At 45.2% G+C, this 12,261-nt stretch overlaps 1 protein-coding gene across 1 annotated transcript in view; it reads right to left on the bottom strand.

Moving 5' to 3' along the window:
• Window positions 1–11,668, bottom strand: part of LOC123350517 (tripartite motif-containing protein 15-like) — a 113,610-nt gene extending 101,942 nt beyond the window's left edge. The window contains exon 1 of the mRNA XM_044989133.1: window positions 11,584–11,668. The gene's annotated coding sequence lies outside the window, so the exon portion shown is untranslated. The remainder of the gene's footprint in view (window positions 1–11,583) is intronic.
• Between the last annotated feature and the right edge of the window lie 593 nt (window positions 11,669–12,261).

The raw sequence follows: 12,261 nt of genomic DNA, 5'->3' as shown, positions 1-12,261 counted from the left end.
GCCTGTTTAATTATTTATCCAAAGTGGAACAGCTTCAACAGGAGAGATTGAGGCAGACCCATATCAGGATATTCCATAGTACAATGGTTATGGAAACTTATCTGAAAGGTTGCCTTCTTCTCTCAGCAATTTTCAGTGGAGTTAGGTATGCACCACTGCTGTTATTTCAAGAAACAGTTTAGGCCACTGACTCCAGGAGAGGGATTCCTGGCTGTGGATACCAAGTGGTGATAGCAGATTTATATGCCTAATTCTGTGAGAGGGAAGCTTAGGACACACTCCTCTTGTTAGCATTGCCCATTGGCTAGTGTAGGCTGGGAGCTGCCTAGTGAGCTGGCTTTTGTGGATCCTCTTTTGAGGCACCCATCTCTCCCCATTCATTCTAGAGGGACCCTAAGCACCTACCTCAGGGTTTGTGGATTCCAGTGATTTTCAAGGCATCTAAAAGTTAGCTGTTTCAATGCGGAGCATTACAATGTCTAAATCCCTTTGTGGATTTGGGCCAAAGAGTTTTTATAAATATATCAGAGATCCAGATCTGTATCCCTGCCTCTCTGCTCCCCTTATATCATTTTCTCCATATAACAGGATGATCTGGGCCAAAGACGTCGAGTTTGGCCAGTTAGGAAGTAATGAAGACCTTGAAAAAACAACTTCTGATGAAAAAAGCAGCTAAGGGAAAAAACAGACAATTTGAATGGCTTGTACAGGGTATATGTTCTCTTATGATGTTAAGGCAATTATCTAATAAACTTAACAAACCAATGACTTTCATTTTTGAAAATTTGTGTACAGGGGCGGTGTCACGGAGTCCCTGGGCGATGCTCTGGAACTGCTCCCCACAAAGCCAGTCAGGATCTGGGGAGCCTCCTCTCCCTTGGAGCAGACTTGTTCAGGGCAAGAAGCTCACATGGCTTCACCTCCTGGGTCTTTCCTTGGAGCATTCAGCATCCTCTGCTCCTCCGTGTGCTTCCCACAGCGAGCCCACCCCAGCGGGGTCCTGGGAAGCCACAGCATCCTGCACCCCCACTTTGCAGTCAGACGTGACTCTCAGACAGCCAGTAAAACAGAGGTTTATTCAATGACAGGAACATGGTCTAAAACAGAGCTTGTAGGTACAGAGAACCGGACCCCTCGGCCGGGTCCATTCTGGGGGCAGTGAGTCAGACCCCTCCATCTGCACTTCACCCCTCACCCCCAGCCAGCTCCAGACTCTCCACCCCCTCCAGCCCCTCCTCCTCTGCTCAGCCCCTTTCCCGGGCCAGGAGGTCACCTTATCTCTTTGTCTCCAACACCTTTAATTGGCACCTTTACAGAGAAGGGGCCCAGGCCATCAGTTGCTAGGAGACAGAGTGCCAGGCATTTAAGTGCACTGGCCCCTTCCTCTGCAGCAATCACACACCCTTCTCCCACCACCTAGATACTTAAGAAGTGCATAGGGGACACTGAGGCCCCCCAAAGTATTCAGAGAAAACAGTAAGAACATTCCTAGTTCATCACAGGTGGCTCTAGGCATTTTGCTGCCCCAAGCACGGCAGGCAGGCTGCCTTCGACGGCTTGCCTGTGGAGGGTCCGCCGGTCCCGCGGCTTTGGTGGATCTCCCGCAGGCGTGCCTGCAGGAGGTCCGCCGAAGCCGCGGGACCGGCGGACCCTCTGCAGGCACGCCTGCAGGAGGTCCGTTGAAGCTGTGGGACCAGGGACCCTCTGCAGGCAAGCCGCCAAAGGCAGCCTGCCTGCCGCCCTCACGGCAACCGGCAGAGCGCCCCCCGCGGCTTGCCACCCCAAGCACGCGCTGGGGCCTGGAGCCGCACCTGGTTGTGTAGAACTGGAATTAATTCCACTGAACTGGCAAAAATAAAAGCAGAACTCAACATTGAAAACTGTATATATGCCAAAAAAAGGGGGGGTATGTACAAGGTCCCTTCAGAATCTTATAATTATAGCTAGAGCTGGTTCAAAACAAACATGCCAATTATTTTACTTGGATTTTCTTTTCTTTTTTTTTTTTTTTGGAGTGGAGAGTGGAATTGTGGATTTTTTTTAATTTCCAAGTATTTTTTTAAACAAAATAATGAAACCAAAATCAGTTTTTGTTTGTTTATTTAGTTTTGTTTCCCTGAAATAATTATTTTTGGTAATACTTAGGGAATGATTTGGCAGCCCTTATGAAAATGTAACTTTCTTTGAATTCAGACTTCTGCAGGTGATAGCTCTCTGGGAAAGGGACCATCTTTTTGTTGTGTATTTTACAGAGCCTAGCACTGAAAGGTCCTGGTCCATGACTGGGGTTTCTAGTCCATATTGTAATATACCTAATAAATAACGTATAGCATCTAGTACAGTTGGTCCTGTACTATGATGGGGACTACTAGGCCCTACCATAATACACTTAATAAATAATGTACAGCACCTAATGCAATGGCATCCTGGTCCACAACTAAAGCTCCTTGGCACTACAGTAATAAAATAGTAATATCAGGGTAAGATTTTCATAAGTGCCTAGGTGACTGAGAAATCTAATTTCCATTTTCAATAGTGATCTTTTCAAATGGGTTAATTCAATTTCTAGCAGAGCTTCTTATGGTAATATTCCACTACAAACCCCATGAGCCCTCCAGGAAACTATGGTTCTACAAAAAATATTATAGGTTCTAAGAAGATTCAAAGCCATGAACACTCTCCTGGTGTAAGGCAACTAAGCCAGGTTAATTCTTTCTCACCAAAAACAGGAGAGCAGGTGCCCTCTTATCCAATAGAGTACTGGCCAGAGGGTGGGAGACCCATGTTCAAATCTCTCCTCTGCTTGATGTGGAGCAGGGGCATGAACCCAGTTCCAGGAGCATACCTAAACCACAGCTAAGGATAAGATACTGTCAGATTCTTTATCGTGGTCACAGATTCTATGACTTTCCAAGACCTCTGTGATTTCTTCTGGGGCAGGGCTGGAATGGCTGTCAGCCCAGGGCCAGCACAGAAGCAGCCCCAGGGCTGAAGCAGCTGCTGGGGATGAGTCAGCACCCTTGGAGCAGCAGCAGGGCTCGAGCAGCCGACCATGGAAGCAGGAACAGTGCCCCCCAGGCTGCCAGAACAGATGACCAGAGATTAGCACCCAGGCAGTCAGAAGAGCTAACTACTGGCCACCCCCTCACCCCACCCCCAAGGCTGCTAGAACAGCGGCCAGCCCCTGGGACTTCTGGAGTAGCGGGCCTTGGGCCACCAGAAGGCTGGTGTTGGGTCAGCCACTCTGGGGATGGGAGCAGCTGCAGTTAGTCCCTGCTGCAGGATCAGCAGGGCTGAAGCAGCTGCCAGACCCCTGGCAGCACTCCATTCCCCTCTTCCCTCTGTATTTTTAGTAAAAGTCAAGGATAGATTGTGGGCTTTCATGATTTTTTGTTTATTCCCCATGACCTGTCCCTTATAGAATCTTAACCTTAACCATAGCTATAGGGTATTCTGAGATTAGCTCTCACTCTCTCCTTTAGAAGGCTATTCCATTTTGTAAAAATAAGTACATACTCATGAGGCCAGATAGATAAATGGACTTTATAGGCCATTGCTTAGTGCATTCAATCTGGAAGATAAAAACTTGAGTTCAAATCATAGAGAATGGGGATTCACTTAGCTATTGATTGCTCTCAGTGTGCATGTGCCAGCCAGACCCAAAATTCCTGATCTGCTTGCCCCGGTTGTCTGTTGTGCAGAGCCAGAACCAATAGACCAGTTCAGAGCAGGCCTACCAGATTGAGCCTCAGAGTTGAGACAGAGTGAGTCTGCGAACTCACCAGGACTTCAAGCAACCCCTTAATTGTAACTGAGCATGAAAACTTAGGTAACTTTGTACATGCCTTCCAGCAGAAACCTAGGTACCTAGTGAACTTCAGGTGCCCGCAGGATTCGCTGGCAGTTGAACAGTGATTCTGAGAACGTCAATGGTGCATAAAAGCAATATGTAACATTTAGAGATACAAAGACTTATGACTAAGGATATGATTTGATCATGGAGGTCATGGATTCCATGACTTTACCAGAACTCCGTGATTTCTTCAGCTTCAGCTGTCAGTGGCTGCGGCCAGGATCAAAGCTGGGACAGTGCACCCGTCCGTGACTGCAGCCAGAGCCGGAGCTGTGCACCCCCTCATGCCTGCAGCTCAAGCTGGGGCAATGTATCTCCACGGCTGCAACTGGAGCCAGGGCTATGCATCCTTGCCCCCGGGCTTTGGCCTGGGCTGGAGCCGGGGCTGTGTGCATCCCTGTTCTGCAGCTTCAGCTGGGGCTGTGTACCCTGCCTCCATAGCAGTGGGGGGTCGAGCTGTCAGTACCTCCTGCATGGGACTCCAGCTGTCATTTCTCCCCATCTCCCCCAGCCCTTCCCTCCTGGCTATTTTTAGTAAATTTTTGTTTATTGCCCATGACTTTTACTAAAAATAATTCTGACAAAATCTTAACCTTACTTATGACTAATCCCCAGTGCTTATGGAATGTGGCACAACTCAATATAATAGTTTCCATGCTTCCAAGGTCACACATCTGTTATACTTACTGTCTAGTGAAATGCAGAAGACAGTGCATTTCCTACACAGCTGACCTGTGGCCCCAACTGATGGGACAGAGACAGGTGGCTGCCTCTGCTTGGGATCCTGAGCTAAGAATCCTTCCATGGAGTTAGGGCCCTTAAGCTAGGCCAGCCACTTAGACAGATTTTCCATCTTGTAATTTTGTTTTTTACATTTGTTTTCTGTATGTGTGGTTTTGCATTGTAAACGCTGCTCTTCCAATCACCTAAAAATTAAATTTGGGGACTGTTAGTAACTTGAGTTGCCCCAAGTAAAAACTGGAAGTCAGTACAGACTGCAGAGCAAAAAATATAATACATAGGCACAGGAACTAGAGGTGCAAGGAGAGCTGCAGCATCCCCAGGCTTTGTGTGTGGTCCCAGCTGCTGGTCCTGCACCAGGGGCTCTGCTCCGGCCCACAGCTGTGTTCCCAGCCTCAGCCCTCTTACCCCTGTCTGTGTCTCCCACCCTGACCCTCCGCCCAGCCATGGTCCGGTCCTGGCTTCAGCTCTGGGGAAAGGAGGCACGGACAGGGGTAAGGGGGGGTCGAGGTAAAAAATTTGGGGACCACTGGCTTTCAGCACCCCAACTGTAAAAGTGTTCCAGTGCCACTGATGTAATATGCTGCCTGTGGAAAACACAACTAGGTAAGTTTCACAGATGTAGTTTACAATGGACAAAGCATTTAGGTGATATTCAGGTACAACCCTTATGATACAGGAGGGCCAGGGAGCAGTGGGAGTGTGGTAGAGGAAAAGTATATAAGCCCTATGCTAATTAAGGCATGGTTCCCTGTAGACTAGGGAGGGTTGCTACAGGTTATTTGGAGCACCTGTAGTCAATTAAGGCCCTGTTAGCAACCTAATAGCCCCCCCGCCCTTGCTTCAGATAGTCAGGGGTGTGAGAGGAAGGAGAGAGGACTGGAGCTTGGAGATGTGCTGTGAGACTTGGAAGCTCAGAAAACTGGAATAACGGAGATTCACTCCCTCAGCATTTAAGGACCAAAGGTACCCCACCCAAGGGGAAAGAGGGTAAGGACCCGCAGGGGTTGAGAGGGGTTGGGACTCAGAGTAAGGAGCAAACCCTGACTCCTACCCTGCTTTCCTCCTCTACCACCTTCCTGGGCCAATATCATGGCCATTGGTGTCCCAAGAGCAGGGGCAAGGGGTGGCATCTTAGCCACCTGCTAAGAAAAGCGCAGGACCCACCATACTACATTGGCTATCTTGTCACACCTTGCATAAAGTGTATTGCACAACTGAGCATGTAGGTGACAAAAGGTAGGAAGACTGTGGTAAGGCTCCATATACAATAGGAAAAGTCACAAGTTTCTTACAAGCCCTGGATGAAAATGATCACTCTTATCAGAGGGGTAGCCGTGTTAGTCTGGTTCTGTAGAAGCAGCAAAGAATCCTGTGGCACCTTATAGACTAACAGACGTTTTGCAGCATGAGCTTTCGTGGGTGAATACCCACTTGCATCCGAAGAAGTGGGTATTCACCCACAAAAGCTCATGCTGCAAAACGTCTGTTAGTCTATAAGGTGCCACAGGATTCTTTGCTCACTCTTATCTACTTGACCATAATAAAAGCCATAGAGGTTCCATTAGGAGCCCAGATTATTCACCTTACTAACAAAACTGGGCCAAGCCTCTCTATAGCAGATCAACCTCATTCCTGTCATTTCTTTGAGGTATTTTTCCCAGCCAAGTTGCATGACTGGCACCTTGCATGGCATCAGCTTCAGCGAGCTTTGTGGGGAACTGTATCTTTAAAAGCCTCTGGCATGAGCTACTTGGAACTGGTTGTAATGTTATGCAGAGGCTGATGTTAAACATGCTGTTCAGTTGGAACTCAGACCCTGAAAGAAGCTGATCTCCATCAGACTCCTTGGTACAGCGTGATCACTGAACACTGGGTTAGGATTAGGGTTAGGGTTAGACTCTAATCCTTGGTACAGCATGATCACTGAACACTGCAGCCTTCATCCAGGTCCCAGTCTCAGGGTATATCTACACCGTACACTCCTTTCAGCAGTGTGTAGCGAACACACACAGCTTGTCCCCCTACCACAGGTATAAACTAGGTTTGCCAATTTTGGCTGAATATATTCCTGGAGGTTGCATCGCATGATATAATCTTTAGTTAAAGATTATTTTTTTAAATTCCTGGGGACTCCAGGAGAGTTGATAATCCATGTAGACAGTGAGATGCTGCTTGGAAAGAGACTCCTGCACCCTGTGGTTACGTACATGGATATGTAACCTACAGGCCTCTCTATTTGCCCAAGCAGTGCCTCCACGTTTACCGTGTTATTTTTAGCAGTGTAGGGTCGTGCTGCCTCCCTGCTGCTGGAGTCTTTCCTATGGCAGGGAAAGGCTACAGCAGCAGTGGGAAAAGACATTGGCAATGGGGAGGCAGCAGAAAAAGACTCCAATAGCTCCCCACAGCTGGAGCCTTTCCCCACCACAGGGAAAGGCTCCTGAAATAAGGAGTTGCCAGACCCTTCTCCTGCTGGAGGGAAAGACTCCTGCAACTGGGAGTTCCTGCAGCAGGGAAAGACTCTGGTGGGGAGGAGGCAGCAGGCAGAGGCTCCTACACCTCCCTGTTGCCAACCCTTTCCCCGCTGCCTCCCACCTACCAAAGCCTTTCACTGATATGTGTAGCTACATGCCGCAGTGCGGCTGCAGCCTGCCTTTCACTATCATGTGCAGCTACACTTACCCTACATGCTGCTGCCAAAGGTGTGCAGTGTAGATGTAGCCTCAGTTCAACACTGGCAAGCTGAGAATCCCCACACCACCCAGACTGGAAGAAAGGGAGATGTTTAACCAGCATATTGGTGGCAGTACAACCTACACTTTCTTGCTGTAGGCATGACCCAGCTCCCACTGACAGCATCAGCAGCATCAATGGGAGTGGGACACACAACTGTCTTTTTTTTTGTACTTTTGAAAATCTCCCTCATTGAATCAATGATAATTTACGAAATCAGATTTGTATGAATGTAAGCAGAGTCAGGATGAGCTCTACCCTGACATCTGGTGGTGAATTATGGTGAGTGTGGAAAAGAATTTCAGGGGCTGATCTTGTTTGCATAGGCACATACACCCTGCCTAGTATAGCCCATGGCAGCCTAAAATGGTCACTTTGACAGCTGTGGGATCCTCAATTTCTCTGTTATTGGGGCAGGAGGAATAAAGTGTTGTTACCCTGATTATGTGAATGAGGGACTATGAACGTGTTTTATGACAGAGGACCTCACCATCAGCTAAGTAGCACTCGCTAGATAAGGGACATCGGTTCCAAAACCCAGTGAATTAAGAGAGTGAGAGTGGGGGTGGGGCCTGGAACACCAATTACACCTTCTTCTCTCTCCACTGTTGAAGAGCAGAGCTAATTTTGATTCCATCAGGAATCCATCTAGAGGCTGCTAAGCTGAATTCACTTTGGGCCAGTGGTGCACTAGCACTGGGGCTCCCCTACTACAAGCCGAAATCACTAAAAGAGCTAAACTTACTGAGCTGAGTGCTGTGTTACCTAGTGGGGGAGCCTGAAGATCTATTGCTAAGCAGCTAGCAGAGCAGAGCCATGTGCATCACGGTTGCGGCAGCCCACGGAACAGTGAGCGAGCAAGTGGAGCAGTTTGTGGGGACAGCTGGAGCGGCTCACGGGTTGGCTGGAGGAGCGTAGAAAAGCTGGCGGCACAGCTGGTGGAGTGGAGCTGGTCATGGTGAAGGCTGCAGCAGAACTCCATGGAGAGGTGGGGCAGTCGGTCCTGACCCATGTAAGGTGCCCCTTAACACTCTGTGTGCCCCCACCATTTCCACGCAGGCTGGGAGGGTAAAACTCTGCAGATAAACTTTTGAACTCTGGGGCAGCACTGACCAAGGACAGAGACTTTTGGGTTGTTGGACTTTGGGTTGATTGGACTTAAGACCCTGAGGGGAAAAGCACATTGCCAAACTTACTTGGTGGGTCTTTTGCTCATGGTTTATGTTATGAATCCTGTTTGTGGTGTTTCCCCACAATGCCACATTGTTTCCCTCCTTTATTAAAAGGATTTTACAACACTCAGACTCTGTGCTTGTGAGAGGGGAAGTATTGCTTCCTAAAGGTGCCCAGGGGTGGTGGTGATGGTGGTATGTAATTGTCCCAGGTCACTGGGTCGGGGCTCGAGCCAGTTTTGCATTGTGTTATTGAAATGGAACCCCTGGATACTGAACCCAGCCCTTGTTGCTGCCAACTCAGAGGGGCAGAAGGGTTACATGAAGATGATACTAGGAAAGCTGCAGTATTCTTGTTCTGCATAAACTAATTAAAACAGAAGGGTTTTGAGAATAAATAAATATGCAGCATTGCAATATTATAAATGTGGAAAAAACTATATCAAGAAGGAGGGAAATAAAATGTTAATGATTAAATGTAAAATAAATGTCTTCCTTAATGTGCAAAGTAAATGCATCTAATGGAAAGAGTTAAGTTTCACATATCAAAAACTTTAAAAGCATTTATTAAAAATGAAGCTGTGTTTAGGGAAGCAGGATCCCAGGAAGTTCCACACAACTTTTGCAGTTTTAGGCCCCAGTTTTGCAAGCTCATTAACATACAACTATCTTCAAATATGTGAATAGTCCAATTGGCCCCCATTCTTCAAAAAAATTATACCCACTGACTTCAATCACAGTGTGCAAGCGTAAGCATGTACATAAATCTTTGCAGGATCAGAGTCTAGTGCTGCCATCATAAAGGCCAGATCCAATCAGTGGAAACTCTCTTACTGTCTTTTGTTAGGCCATAAAAGTGTATAAGGAAATGTCCATCTCTTTGGCAGCAGATGCTCTGGAAAGAGAGAGTGGTAATATTCTTCAAAATGGCTGTCTCAGAGACCTTTTTTCTTGCTAGAAAAGTAAATTAACTGCAAGCTTGAATTTGTTTTGTTTTGACAAATATGAAGAGAACATTCAGAGAAGCTAGAGTGGTAAAGGATGCAAAGTACCAGATAGAAAAGCTGAAGAGAAGTGAATACTTTATCTTTAACATGCCTGTGATAAAATCTAAACTGAAATCTCCTTTCTAGAAAACATGTGATACAGAAGCAATAACTAACTCTGGCCTGACATCTACTGGCAATGTGTGAAAATGCATTTATGGTTATTTTATCAATTGAATATTTTATTCCACACTTCATCCCAGTATAGATACATCATACAGTTGATAGGTGCTGGAGTGTAGTAAAACTATTGGGGAACAATTGATCAAATTAGAAACCAAATCCCATGTTAACATGTTCATATTTTCATGTTCATAAGTGTTTGCCTAAAGGCACAAATGGCAGTTAGGCATCTAATTCTCACTGAAATTCAATGGGATTTATGTGACTAATAGCCATTTGTGTCTTTGAAAATTTTCCCCAGCATGTTAACAAAAACTGACTTTTAGGTCTAGTTTTGCCTATGTCTGCAGGATAGAACCTACGTTGGCATTGCTGTGCCAGCATAACCCTGTAGTGCAGACACAGAATACACCAAAAGAAGCAGTTTTTTCTGCCAGTATGACACCACCACCTACCGAATGACCTTAGCTAAGCTGACAGTAACATTGTTCTGTTGGCATAGTTGCATCCCCACTGGGGTTACTGTGGCCTAGCTATGTAGGTCAGGAGTGTGGGATTTTTTTTTCCCCACACCTGTGACCTACGTAGCTATGCCAGCATAAGTTTTAAGTGTAGACTAAACTTTCATCAACGGTCCCTTAAAACTAAAGCATAAATGGGCTATTCCTATCCAGCCATTTGCAGATCTGTTGGCTTTGCATACATATTGAACAGGACCACTGTATACCAGCAATATATGTCTAAATAGTTTCAAGGATTCAAGTTGAACTATTGTTCACTTTGTAGGGCTTACCTTATGTAACACACAAGAACTCCCTATCCTGAGTTTAATCATCATTAGATATTCAATTTCTCTTGTTTTCTTGTTTAATTAAAAGGCCCGTTGGGTTTTATTGCTTTAATCTCCAGGACCTTTGGACTAGGAAACAAGTTAAGAGCCTGAACACCCATTCATACTCTTATAGAAAATGTAATATGTTTTTATTGCTCCCTGTAAATGTTTTGAATATATATTCTTTCTCCCTTTTCTCCCCAGCAGGCCCCTTTACGAATTTTCTTCACAAAGAACAAAATGATGGAGAAATTTTAATAAACAGCTAGGGAGTATTTAAAAATGTATTTGCAAAATACATTTCATTGGAACAAAATAGTGATTGCCACAGAACCTGTATTTCAAATTCTAGTTGCTGGATATATTAGAGTTTTGCCTTCCCTGCATGTTACAAACTAAGGTAAGTGAGTAGTGACTATTGGCGCTTCCGGTTTTGGGCACCCAATCTGAGACATTTTAAAGGGGCATGACTTTGAGAAAGTGTTTAACACTCCCCATCTGAAAATCAGTGTCACTAAAAATCACTAGTAACTTCTAGAAATTTAAGCCTTTATCTTTATATCAATTAAGGTATTAGGTGTTCCCTAAACTGAATCTGTTATCATGGTCAAAGAAAAAGTCTTTGAGGTTGAATGACTCAGTTGCTTGTTCAGAAGGAAAAAATTAATAATAAATAAAATATATGAATAAAATGGCAGATGTCACTGCTTAACTCTTAAATGCCTCCTTAAATCGATCTGCTTAGCAGGGTTACACTGTAAAGCGTTTCAGGTTAGCAACTATCAAGGATGAAGACAGAACATGTTTAAATTAATGACAGTTTATAATAATGAAAAGTACTGTAAGAAACCTGGACAGTCACATATCAAGGCTCTTTAAAAATGACCTTTCTACATAATTCTGAAATATCAAGGAGAGGGGAGCCTATGCTAGGCTGAACGTACCACAGACAGAAAATGGTCAGAGCAAAGGGCAGAAATGAAAGGAAACTGCCTGAAAATACTTTTTAAGCTGTAGCGCAGCTCTCAGGTAGAAAATACATAGAACTTTAATATGAAACACAAAATTTTTGTTCAGACTTACATTTGCAGTTTGGAAGTTTTAGGATCTCCTGTTCTGTTTTGAAATCAAACAACCTTCTCTACCCTGTCTCTCCTTCCTAGAAAATTGTTTTCAGGTTTCCTGTAGTATCTAGTGAATAATTAACTATGGGTTAGATTAGAGACAAGGTGGGTGAGGTAATATCTGTCATTGGCTCAACTTCTGTTGGTGAGCGAGACAAGCTTTCAGCTACACAGAGCACTTCTTCAGGTCTGGGAAATGTAGTCAGAATGTCACAGCTAAATACAAGGTGGAACAGATTGTTTATCAGAAGTAGTTAACACATATTTCAAGGGACCATTCAAGGTGAAATGACCCATTAACACCTCTCCTGTCATAGTGGGGACAGGAAGGGAGGGGTGGGAAAGGCAGCTTGGGCATGTGTATTTGATAGTGGATTATACATTGTTGTAATAAGCCCTAGTAAAGTTATGAATTTAAGCTCCCAGAATTGTCTTTTGAAAGTGTTGAGCAAGTCTTCTTTGAGAATGAGGTCTGCTAGGTCAGATACAGGGTGTTTTTGTCTTTTATCATTTTCCTGTGTGAGTTCATTCAAGAATGTTGTGCTTGTCTTGTTTCACACACATGTACTGGACATTTAGTGCACATACATTTTCTAGACACTGAAAATCACGGACTGAATGGAGACACTTTCAGGCA

Source organism: Mauremys mutica, chromosome 15 (assembly GCF_020497125.1).
Source record: "Mauremys mutica isolate MM-2020 ecotype Southern chromosome 15, ASM2049712v1, whole genome shotgun sequence".
In the NCBI taxonomy this organism is placed as follows: Eukaryota; Metazoa; Chordata; order Testudines; family Geoemydidae; genus Mauremys; species Mauremys mutica.
Note: the sequence above shows the minus strand (reverse complement) of the source record. Positions and strands in the feature narration are given on the sequence as shown.